General features: G+C 40.0%; 1 protein-coding gene across 8 annotated transcripts in view; it reads left to right on the top strand.

Annotated features, from left to right (window-relative positions):
• The first annotated feature begins 518 nt into the window (after positions 1-518).
• IKZF1 (IKAROS family zinc finger 1) overlaps positions 519-11,883 on the top strand; it is a 71,034-nt gene continuing 59,669 nt past the window's right edge. For 6 of the 8 annotated variants that reach the window (XM_057371039.1, XM_057371043.1, XM_057371042.1 and 3 more), the window contains exon 1: positions 519-578. The gene's annotated coding sequence lies outside the window, so the exon portion shown is untranslated. Of the gene's footprint in view, positions 579-1,108; positions 1,153-1,757; positions 2,013-11,883 lie in introns of those variants that run through there. The other 2 variants (XM_057371041.1, XM_057371040.1) reach the window with 2 other exon arrangements.

The raw sequence follows: 11,883 nt of genomic DNA on the forward strand, positions 1-11,883 counted from the left end.
TCTGCATCTCTTCAAAGGTGCAGCATGAAAAATCAAAAAATCGAGAAGAACCAGGTATACCTGGTTTATCTCAAGCCTAACCAGATACTATCCCAGCTTGTGAAACACACTGCAGTCACATCTGCACAGCTTCTCTGAGGGAAGGAGTGCCTGAAATAAATCCCCAAGTACAGTCTTGCCATTTCTGTTCTGAAAAAAGCCCAACTTACCTTCAGAGACCTAATTTTGTTCTATAGTACAAACTTTTAGTAAGTAATACAGTTTTGTTTTCAAAGAGCTTGCATTCTAAGCTCCTGATCTTTTCAATGTTTACATGTTTAACTTATTCACATTCTTGCAGCTATGCCTTAACTTTTGTCATATGAGGGCAACGACAAAGATAGGATGTGAGAAAGGAAGTATTTGTTATCCACATCTTGAGGATGAGGAACTGAAGCGCAGCAAAAATGAGATTCTGATCCTCCAAAGAGTGTAAATGTGCTTAATTCTTAAGCRTGAGTAATTTCCGCCAGGTTTGCCCTGCCCTCCAGACTGAAGCACAAGGTCTGTTCAGTGACTGTCTCCGCCACGGATTTTGAGTAAGTTACTTAAGTTCTGGTCCGGCGGTTAAATTCAAGCGCATAAAAAGCGCGGGACTTGTTTTGCACGGGATGCGACAGACTCGGTTGAAGTAAAGGAGGATGATCTGCCTCTTTAGCTCTGGAGCGTTACAGGTGTATGTCGGCTGTGACTCTGACGGCTTGTGACTCTCCGCCGTATCGCTGTTCCCGGTCGCTGCTTGCCGTGMAGGGACACCCGAGTCCCGGCACCACATGTGCCCGGCCCGGGAGTGCCCGGGGGGCGGCTCGGAGCCCGGACACTCTCCCGCGCCTCCAGCTGCGTTCAGCCGGCAGGGCGCCCCTGTAACAGGTACCTCGCCAGGTATAAGCTCCTCTGCCGCAGGGGTCCCCGCTCGTCCGCCGCCGTCCCAGGCACCGGCAGCGGCGGGGGCGTGCGCGGGTGCGGAGCGGGCGGCGGCCGCGCGGGCGGGCGAGCGGGAGCGGCGGGGGAGGGACCGGGCGCTGAGCCGCCGCCCGCGGGGCAGCACCGGCACATGGAGCGGCGCCAGCCGCGCCGCCACAGCTGCCGCCCGCCCCGGCCCCGGCGTAGCAGGTACCGCGGGGCGGGGGGTCCCGGGCGGGCACCAGCCCCAGCCCCCGGGGCGAGCGGGGGGTCAGCCCAGGGCGGCTGCGGTGCGCGGGTGACGAGGGGCCGCGMGGAGCCGATGCTGCCGCGGAGAAGTTGTTGGGCGCGTTAAGTGGGAGACTATGGAGCCCGGTCATCCCATCTCATCCAGTTCCATCCCTTCTCCCCGTCCCACACGCTTTTTTATTTTTTTCTTTCTTTTCTTTCTTTTTGGTTTTTTTTTTTTTTTTTTTTTTTTTTTTTTTTTTCAATTTGAAAACACTGAGCCGCACATACAGTTCGGGAGTAATCCAGGCGTTTTAGAGCGCTTCCTTAAAATTTCAGCGATGAGTAGCCATGAACTGGCCGAGAAAGGGCGTTAATGGATTCAAATGCGGATTGGTCTGTGTTCTCCTCGAGTAAGCTACAGCACTTCGGTTCAAAGCCCGCGTTCCAAGTGCTTGCGCCTGTAGTTTTCAGAGGGGTGGCAGGTACGGAGGTCGTAAAAACTATTAGGAAATTGTAAAATTAGCAGCCCCAGTGAGCTTGAGGGGAACGGCGTATGAGGAGAAGCTGCTGACTTCCGAATAGCGGTGGCACCAGAAGTTTTCCTCCTTACTATGCAGCCTGTCACAGCTGGAGGGTTTCTTTCACCCTGCTCCGGGAAATTACCTTTTCTGTGAAGGTTTTGCTCTGTAGTCGTTGTTAAAGAAGATGCACGTAGTTAGWAACCGTGTGTGTGAAGAAGTGAGCTCCCACTGCAGCAGTTGGTTCTAAGGAAACTTTTAATTTTGTGCTTCAAGAAACCTGATTACTTCTTGGATTACTTTTCTACCTTGGTTTAGAAGGTATGGTAACACTGCCAGATATTATGCAAAGCATTCTGCTTTCAAAAGTGTTAAGAGTGAATAATACTGTGTCAGAAAATTTTGTAGTATATGATTGCAGATTATCTCAAAAAAGTGATGTTTTGTGGGATGCAAGAATTTTTAGACCGGTATGGCCACTGGCTTAAACTATGTAAATTGTTATAGAGGATTATGATGTTGTTTCTTTTTACTTTTTCTTTCTTTCTTTTTTTTCTTTTATTTCTTTTTTCTTTTATTTCTTTTTTTCCCCCTTTCACTGAATCTTACACCTGTAAGTGCAAGAAGTGTTTTCAAAGGGTTTGTGCAGGGATCAGAAGTTAGAATTTAGAGTTTCTTGACTACTTATTTTTCCTTCCAATATCTGGAGGCTACCAAGGTTACATCAATATGCGTTTATTGTCCAGATGTCCAAACCCCACTCAAATTAAACAAACCAGATATATGATTATATTTTCTATATTCACATTAACAACCCATTTTCTAGACCTTAATATTTTAATTTWAAAAATTAAAATGGAGTTGTAATGTGATGTAAGGTTCAAATCCTTTAAAGAACACACTCTGTTCATTTCTGATGAGTASTCACACACATAGTGCAGTACCATGGACTGTGACATGCTATTAAAAGTTATAAAATTAGTTCTAAAATTCCTCTCAAATACTTGGAAATACTTTATCAGAATCAGCTGAGCACGGGCATGTTCCGAGTGGCTTGTGGCACTGCTCTCTCACCCTGCTACTGAATTGCATTTAAGCCTTAGTGCAGTTGAAAAATGAAGGATGCAATGCCTTTAGCTTCTGAATTTTCCAAACAAAATTTTTGCACTTAGGTAACTTTGCTTGTTTGTTCTCTTCTCTGTTGAGGGAAAATGTGAGTCCAAAAAGTGAGAATGGATTTGTCCATGTTGCCATGAAAATGCTCAGTATGCCTCTTCACAGGTTAATAGAACAGTAGGTACAGTAGTTGATATTTACGTCTCTTTTCTAAAATGTTTCATTGCTCCTGTGCAGAAACTTCTTTCTAATATTGRTAAACTCTGCTTTGATTTTAACTCATAAGTGTTGGTCAAAAAACGGAATATAAAACACAGGATGTACTACTTAGACTGCCTTATGCCTCCACCCCCTCAGTCATTTGCAAAGCTTTACCAAGTTTTACTTCGATGGCTCTGTGCCTTACTCCTTTATCAAAACCTTTAAAACTRATGCCTGTAGACATGAGAAACCAGGTGCACACCAAGTGGAAGACCAAGAACTCTTAAAACAGTGCATGTCCTTATGACAGCTCTCCATAGCAAAACTTAAGGGGAGAAGTATGTGAAATTCTGCAGAGCTCTGGACTTTAAGTAGTTTGTGTTTCTATGGCTTCAGACTTTCTCCCAACCTTAAAGATTTTCTCACTAATCTATGTATTGGTGACTATCCAAGTGCTACTTTTTTTTTTTTTTAGTAAAATAGGTGAAACTCAGAATATGTTATACTGCAAGTTTCTAAAAAAAAATTAGAAATTCTATCCTTAATTATAACGTAAATTTATAATAAAAAGCTCAGGAGAAATCAGGTTTATCCACTGAGTGAGAAGACTGACCTTAACAAAGTCAATGGAAGTCCAATGCTAAACATCCCCAGTATCCAGGATTTCAAACCTAATGCACTGATCCTTGCAAGAGTCCTCTGCCTACTGGGTATGGCTTCCATGGGAAATGACAGGAGCATAGAAGCAAAATGTGAAACTGCACTAACTGTCATAATTCAGTCAGGAAGGAGTGATGGACCCTWGTATTTGAAGAGGGATCACTAATGCCTCTGGGCCAGTGTAATGATGGGAAGACAGGGCAGAGGACTCTTTTCCYTTTGCCCTTCATGCTGTCAGTAACTGCAGAAGCTTAGGCACTGATCATATGTTCATCCTKTGTCCCAGTTGAGTATTTCTCAGGGTGGCTGCTTAAATACAAGTGAGCAAAGTGACTTGGTGTGTTTTTAGTAGGTCACATAATCATGAGTTGCCTTACAGAGACAAGTTTGTTCTACACCTCTCACTTTCCACCTCAGCTCCACACTGCCAATACTCCCTCCCTCCCGAATTATCTGGTTGCTTGTTTCCTTATATAAACGTGAATGATACTTTTGTCATTTGTGTTGCATGCAGCGTACCATTAAAAAATGCAGTCGTTTCCATCTCAGCATTACTGTAGCAGTTTTCCTTTCCCTTGTGGACCTTAATACCGAAAACCTGGTCTGCTTGCCACTTCCACTGCATAGCAATGCAGAAATGTAACTGGATAAGCAATCCACAGAGTTTTAACAACAATGCAAAATTTCTTTCTCATCATTAAACTTGGATAACTACAAAATAAAGCCAAAACCATTTCCAGACATATTTTATTTGAGCTTAGGTACTTCTTCCCCTTTCTATCACAATTTTGCAGAAAACAAGGAAATGGGACCAGTCTGTATTTCAGCAACAGAAAACAAGGGCATAATGAATTGTATGAATGTTCTGGCAGATCATTTTTGGCAAAGTTCTCTTTAAAAGTCCAGAGGATATCGAAAGTCATGGATCACAGCCTAATTGTGTGGCTCTTAGTCAGGAAAAACTTCTATTGAAGGCTTGTGGGATTTTTTTTCCTGTTTTATGTGCAAGAAGAGCTGGGTCTATAGTARTTTTTGCTTTTTGGTCAAGATTCACATATGCACTTGATTACRTTTTGACCAGTCATTACTTTCTGTTATTATTAAAAGTAATAGAATTAGACCAAAAAAAAAACCCCATAGTAAAATAGTAGAACTTAGTGTAGCAATAATGGGATCTTTGGAAAATCTTGTCATTCTTATGAGAGTAGGGCAGGATGCACTGCTGGCTCCCCCAGAATTCCCCTCCCAAGTGACTAACACCACTCTTCTAGCAAGTATAAAATCAGTCAGAAAGAAAGAATACTGGGAATATATTGTGTTGGTTGAGAAGTGGACAGTAAGGACTCTCATCATCTTTTTCTAGGACTGTGATTCTTTGGGGAGCCTTTTTGAGTGCTTGCTACTCAATGCAAGAGTCAAAAGAGGGAAGACCTATTCCTCACTGGTATTTTTTCTATAATCCAAAGATTACTTTTGCTCCCCCCTCCCCACGTTGGAGTGGAAGAGAGTTTAGAGATGAGTGTGAATGCCATCTGAAGCATGGCAGATAGCCTCAGTCTTGTCAGCTTTATGGCATTTTCTAAACAGGAGGCTGCTTTAAATACCTTCCACTCATCCAAAGTAGCTGCAGGAGCTTTCTCTCCCCAGTGGCTATCCAGCAAAGTGGACTGACTTCAGCTGGGAAACTCCCTGCTTCCGAGGTCAACTGTAGCTTCTTGTCCCTATGTCTGTAATCTATATATAAACCTAACTACAACTTGGAGTCAACAGGGGTTTTGTTTGCTCCCTAAGTTTAAACAGAATTATGTGTAGCCTCCTAAGGTATGTTGCAATGCATCTTTATTAAAACCSCAACAACTTCTGCCTCACCCTTCTCCTTCAGGACATAGCTTCCTCCATGCTTTGAGCTGGTGAACAAGAAGAGATTGCAGGGGTTTTTGCACTAAGCAGGTTACTTCCAACACTGTGGTGTCTGTGAAAGTAGGTCCTAGTCCTGAAAAGATATAGGCATGTTCTTAGGTTTATTTGTACCATTGCAAATTCTTGGGGATAGGAGTGTGCAGGTTTGGGAGCTGCGTGTCACACTCATGCTGCCTGTGAAAATGCTTCCAAAGGACGTTCACACTGCTTGTTTGGATGAGCAGTAACACTGAAATAATAATATTTTTTAAGCGATGGGAACTGTCCACTTCTCTTGCTTATTTTGCTTATTTCATGTGAAAGATTTACATTTCTTCTTCTGATTCTACTTGCTCTGGCTTTCTCAGTGAAAGAGAAACTTGCTCTGTAAGGAAGAGATCTGATTCCCTGCTGAATTGCTTCATTTTTCTGCTTATTTTAACTCACTGAGAACAGCAGAGCAATTGCAGTATAAAGCTGGAATTGACCGTAGTGGATTGGATCCGAAATATTTGCAAAAGCAGAGTGAGTTAACTGAAATATATAGTGTGGAGGAACTTGCTAATTTGCTTAAATTTTAGGAGTTATTTTTGGGTATATTTAAGGGGAAAAAAAAATCACACCGGTCTCTAATATGCTTATTCAGGCTGGTAATGTCSTTTAATAATCCATGACAGCCTGAACAGTTTGAAGAGAAATTAGGAAGCAATTCTGTGATCATGAAGCAGAGTTACTGAAACCTTCTGTAATTCGGATAAATTGACTACTGATATATTGTAGGGTATACTTCGCAATAACGATTCTTGACATGAAGAGATGCTTTTATGTTTTCTCTGTTGCATATTTAGATACATTGTGATGAGGACATCCTACGCTTTTTAAATCAGATAAATAGATACAAAAAGTACAGTTTTTCATTTGCWGTTTGCCTCTTCTTGAGTGACAGCTCTGGAAGAACATCCAAGAGCTCTATTTGGCCACTTGAGAATGTCTGTGTACTTAGATTGAGTGCCTTAATTTACACCCCTCACCTTTTATAGTCAGTTTATTTATAAGATGGAAGTGTGTGCATTTTCTTTCTCCTCATGAATTTATTCTACTTTTCTGCTTGATTTTTAGTGAATAAAAGGTGACAGGGTTTAATGAGTTAGTATAACTGGCCYTTAATTAGAAAAATTACCTTCATATTTTTTCATATTGTGGAAACAWTTTATACTGACTCTGGTTGCAATTCAAAAACTTGAAGGAAAAACCTTTTTTATATTTGTAATTATATCAAGTCCAGTAATTTGCACACAAAGTCAATAAAAGAATGGATTTTTTTTATTATCTCCTTTAGCTATGAATTGTTACATGAGTATAGCTTAAGCACAAAGAATGCTACAAAGAGCACATATGGAAAACATATACATGATACAAGATGCACTTTTTATCATATGTCAGTGATTTGAAAAAGAATTCCCAAAGAACTGAGAATTACGTAGGATCTTTGAGACAACTTTTTTTACAMCCTCACAATTGTTCTCTAACACAGAAATTAATTTTACATGTGCCAGACATTTAAATGTTTTACATCTGCACTGTTAGCAGAGTTCTTTTCTTAATCTTGTGTGTTGAATTACAGTGCTTCCTTCATTTTGCAGACAGGAGCTCTCCATTGAAATTTCACTGTATGCTCATAATTGTATTGTCAATTCGTGTAGTTAACCAGAATTTACACTACATAGGAATAGGGAAATGACAGAATAAACTAAACATCTCCCTAGACTATGTAGAAAATGCTGGATACAGAATTAGTGCAGAGGGAAAGAAATTGATCCATTTAGTTTTAACCTTTTTTTCTGCTTTATATAGTCCTTTAAAAGACCTGGAGGTATTTTTTTTTTTTAACAGAAATGGAAGGACATTGAAGTGCTTATTGTTATTCTCAGTTTTMAGAAAGGACCACCCTTCACCTTGGTAGTTATTATTTACATTGAGCTGTGTGATGAGGCGGAAATTAAAAATAGAATTAAAATSGTTCTAAAGTAGAGTCATTCACAGAGATTGTGAAGTGTATCATATTAAATTACAATAATAAAGCTAATTATCAGCTGCTTGCTGAGATATTAAATGCTTTTAATTAAAACTAGTTTGTAGAATTCTAGCCRTTTTCTTCAAGTTTTTGGAGATTTATGTTTAACAATCATCCTGTTGCATATTCAGTCATATGTGGCACATTTGTATAGAAAGTTACAAGTCTGTTTGTCTGTTTGTTTATATATACATATATATATATTGAATATATATATATATATATATATTTATTTTAGGTCTTTGGTTTAAAATTAAGCTAAACAGTAAATCCTTTTACAAAGGTATCTTTATTCACTTCCTCTCTTAGTCGTTGCCCCCTATTCCTTAACTTCCATAGATGCAAGAGGCTTGGTTCTGCTAGGTCAAGACCCTGTGGTGCAGTTAGAAATGCAGCTGGACTATCATTCTGCAGATGGATGCAACTCCCAGCTTTARCCCTAAAAGACTGATGAGTCATACATGATGATACCGCTCCTAACCTGGTTTAAATGTGCAAATTTTCCTGTCAGGTATGTTAAGGGCCCTAGGTGTTTAGTGTGTTTTTCAGCCTGCAACGTCCTTTTCCTTTATTCATTTGTTTCTTAAACTTCTCTTTATATGTCTTGGGGGTTGAATCTAGGACCCATTTTAGGAGCCTTGCTTCCATTTAGGTTTTAAAGCAGATTGGGGATTTATGGTTTTGGYTGCTGGATTTAGAGTTTTAGTTTGCTGAAGCTGCAGCCTCTGTGTTGAGGAGCCAATGAGATATGTCAGGGGCCACAAAGACAGGATGTGCTAACATACCAGCACTCCACTAGGGCCAGCTTCTCCACTGACSCATGTGAGTGGTCCCTTTCCTGCCRTGGGGCTCCTTGCAGAAGTGGGGTTGCAAAGTCAGGCTTTTCCCCAGGGTGGCTGTGGAAGTAAAGCTGGGGTTTGCCTCTGCTTGTTTGTCACAGTTAACCCAGAGCTGCCACCACTGAGGATTTCATGTTCCCCTCGATTTTTATATTTGCAAAAGCTCTTGCAGAGCACCAGGTCCCTTGTAGAAAGTTTCTTTCCCCTCCCCTCAAGACTTTGTGARTGCTTATTTTCTGTTTTGAGGTTTTGTAGAAGTGTACCTGTCCTTGTGGGATGCACTTTAGACAGAAGAGTTCCTACAGGAACTTTTCTGTTTGCTCAACATGGCTGCACCTACAAATGTYAGGAAACACGCAGCTGGATGTGGTGTTTGTGGACTCCTTGCAGCACCAGAGGCAGAGCTCTCTGTAGACGGAGGACAGCTCTGAGTTTAGCTGTGCTGGTGTAAGACCAAAGTGGCTCCACAAATGTCAACATTTGTGATTTCATTTCCTTACTGTAAGTGAGGTTCCACTGTGCTGAGTGTGGAGCACACCTTGTCCCAGAGAAGTCAGTAGATATGTAGCTTGGRAAAATAGCAGAGGGAAAAGAGTAGCTAGTCTTTGGCATTGGATCAGGTCATTCCATTGAATCACATCAGTGGTACAATCTTGGGATCTTTTACTATCCTAAAAGAGCACAGATTGTAGGACTGACATGCTTACACATGCTTTATTTCACTTGATGAAGCACTGTATAAATGTTAAATATTKATTTTCTTGGCAAGGAGGTTTACTTTTGAATTTGCATTGTAAAATGGGAGACAAAACAAAAAACCAAGATTTGCAAATAATTAATTTGCTGTATTCTGGAAAGATTAGAAAATTTTGATCTTGCAGTGGCTTCCTCCTGTTTATACCTGGAATTCTAAAAGGCCCTAAATCTACTTCTGGTCATACTTGGCATTAGGTATAAATGTAGCAGTATTTCTAGTGATTCATAGGGTGTATTTTGATACATTATTAAGACATAGCACAACTTATATTTTATACTAAGTTGCACGGAATGAAATCAGTGACTTGTAAATTTTCTTTGGGACAAATTCTGATTAACTTTAATCCAAAATTTTTATGCGAGCATGGTCATTTAGATGCTTTCTTATTTAAAACAAAATCAACATAACCTTTCAGGAGGTGTGGATTATGAATTAGTTTGAGGTTGCAATATTTGATTCTTTTTACAAAGAACTGTAGTGGCTTCATCTCTGAATCTGATATTCATAGTCTGAAGAGGAAAGTGTACAGGTTATCTAAACAGCCTAGAAGAAATAGTTTTATCTATTTTGAAAAGAATTTTATCTGTTTTGTAGCTGTTGTAATAAGGGGCACAACTTTGAAGTTATTYATATTCCTAAATAGAAGAATTATCTGTTATCAGTTAGGTGCTAATCCCTTTCCTGCTATAAATGAGAGTGGCASAAGTTCAGCATTTGAGAGCAAGATTGCTTCAGTCAGGTGCCCACCTAGCTTTTGATTTCTAACTTCAGGCTCCTAAATTAGCTGATAACCTAAAGAGATGTGACTGTATTGAAGACAACGAAGCCATACACACTTCTTATGCTAATGACAAATTTGATTCATAGGTAAAATTAAACAATGAAAAATTACAAAACATATTTTTTTCTTACCAAATTGAAAAAGACAGTAATTTAGGGGGTTATGTCAGAAACATTTCTAAAACATTGCTCTTTTAGATAAATTATTGTAAAGGTTTATTAATTTACTGATTGAAAACAAGTAGGTGCTTTAGTGCAAATCCTCATAGCTGTACACAAGATCTCTTCTTTTCCAGACAGTGACTATATTTCTGCTGATTCTGGAGCAGAGGAGAGGGAGAAAAATCAGGGCATGGTTTCCTATTCTTGGATTTACTGTACTAAAGTCAAAAGGGTAATTTCTATGCCTACTACTTAAATTTTAGCCCAAGACATGTTATGCTCAAGTCCAGTATGAAAAACCTTATAACAGACACAGATCCAAAACCTACACGTGGCCCATTGCAGAACTGAGGTGGGGTGACATGGGGGTGACAGGTGTCCTGTTATGTATTCTTTGCTGATACAGGACCTAAGCTGGGATTTGATTAGTATTTCCCAGATACAATAAGAGTACACTTCTCCTCTGGGAGGGATGCAAACACCCTTGAGGATTTTTTAAAGTTCTTTTTTTTTTTGCTTTTATCAATTTTTTAGTGCTTATGGATCCTAATCTACATTTAGGAACCATGTTTAATTGTTCTAAGTAATTATTGGGAGAGAAAAAAATCTTCACATCATCTCTTTCCCACCAGCTCTATTTCCTCTCAAAGTTCCATCCCTAAGAAATGGACCAGCTTTGCTGAATGTTTAAAGTCAYCTAATTCAAGGATAAACCCTGAAGTCATCAGTGTGAGGTCTGAGGGTGAGCAAGCTAAGARTATTCCACTAAAATAAAAAGCAAACAAAAACCCACAACAAACTGTGCTTCAGTTTACTTCCATTAAAATAAAAACAAACCAAACAAACAAAAAAAAAAGTCTCCTGTAGTTTAGCTCTCCATTTAAGAAACTGGGAAGTGAGACTTCACTGGGAAGTGTTTYCCAACTGAATTCTGCCTGATGATAGCAAGAGGCAGGAAGGAGGACAGCTGAGGAATGTATGGTTGAAGTTGCAGAAATCCTGAGTGTAGGACCTGTCATGCTAAAGAGAGGTAAATTCAAGAATACAGAAATAGAGGAAGCTTTCTCCTTTGCACCTCCTCCCTTGTMACTCCCAGTCCTGCTGAAGCCCTAGCAATAGCAAGAGGGCAAGTGCAGACAGAATGAGGGCTCCTTCCTGACTATAACCCCTTTCTGGTTGGTGTTTTCTTGGGGTGTTTTTTTTTTTTTTGTTGGATAGGGTCCACTGTCCTCTGGAAAGAAGTGTTGTAATCAACTGATTAATAGTAGCCAGGTGACCCTAGAAGGCAGTAATAGCTGCACAGGCATTCCTTTTTTTCTTCGTGTTCAGTCATACTTGCAGGAGAAGTAATGCACTTGTACCTTACCACCTGCTTTAAATATACCATGTTTCCAGTAACTGAGCCGGCTACAATTAACAGGGTTTTCCCTCCTGCAAGAGAAACTGCTTTTCCTGCTGACTACTTTATTAAAAATGGACCTATTGAAAGCTCTTCAGTCCTGTAGGAACTGATGCAAATTGTTGCATAGAAGGTGGTTTTTTTTACGTTTTGCATGGCTGTAGTAATTTCTGAGAATTATATATACATGTWAAACAAATTGCTTGTCTGGAATTAAAGTTTAAGTGCAGAACAAAGCGAGTCAGAGCATTACTGGATATTAAGCAGTGTTACCAATACATTACTGGTATTAAGCAGCAGCCCGG

The sequence above is a fragment of the Malurus melanocephalus genome, unplaced genomic scaffold (genome assembly GCF_030028575.1).
Source record: "Malurus melanocephalus ecotype Western Australia unplaced genomic scaffold, MMel_1.1 scaffold_139, whole genome shotgun sequence".
NCBI classification, from domain to species: domain Eukaryota; kingdom Metazoa; phylum Chordata; class Aves; order Passeriformes; family Maluridae; genus Malurus; species Malurus melanocephalus.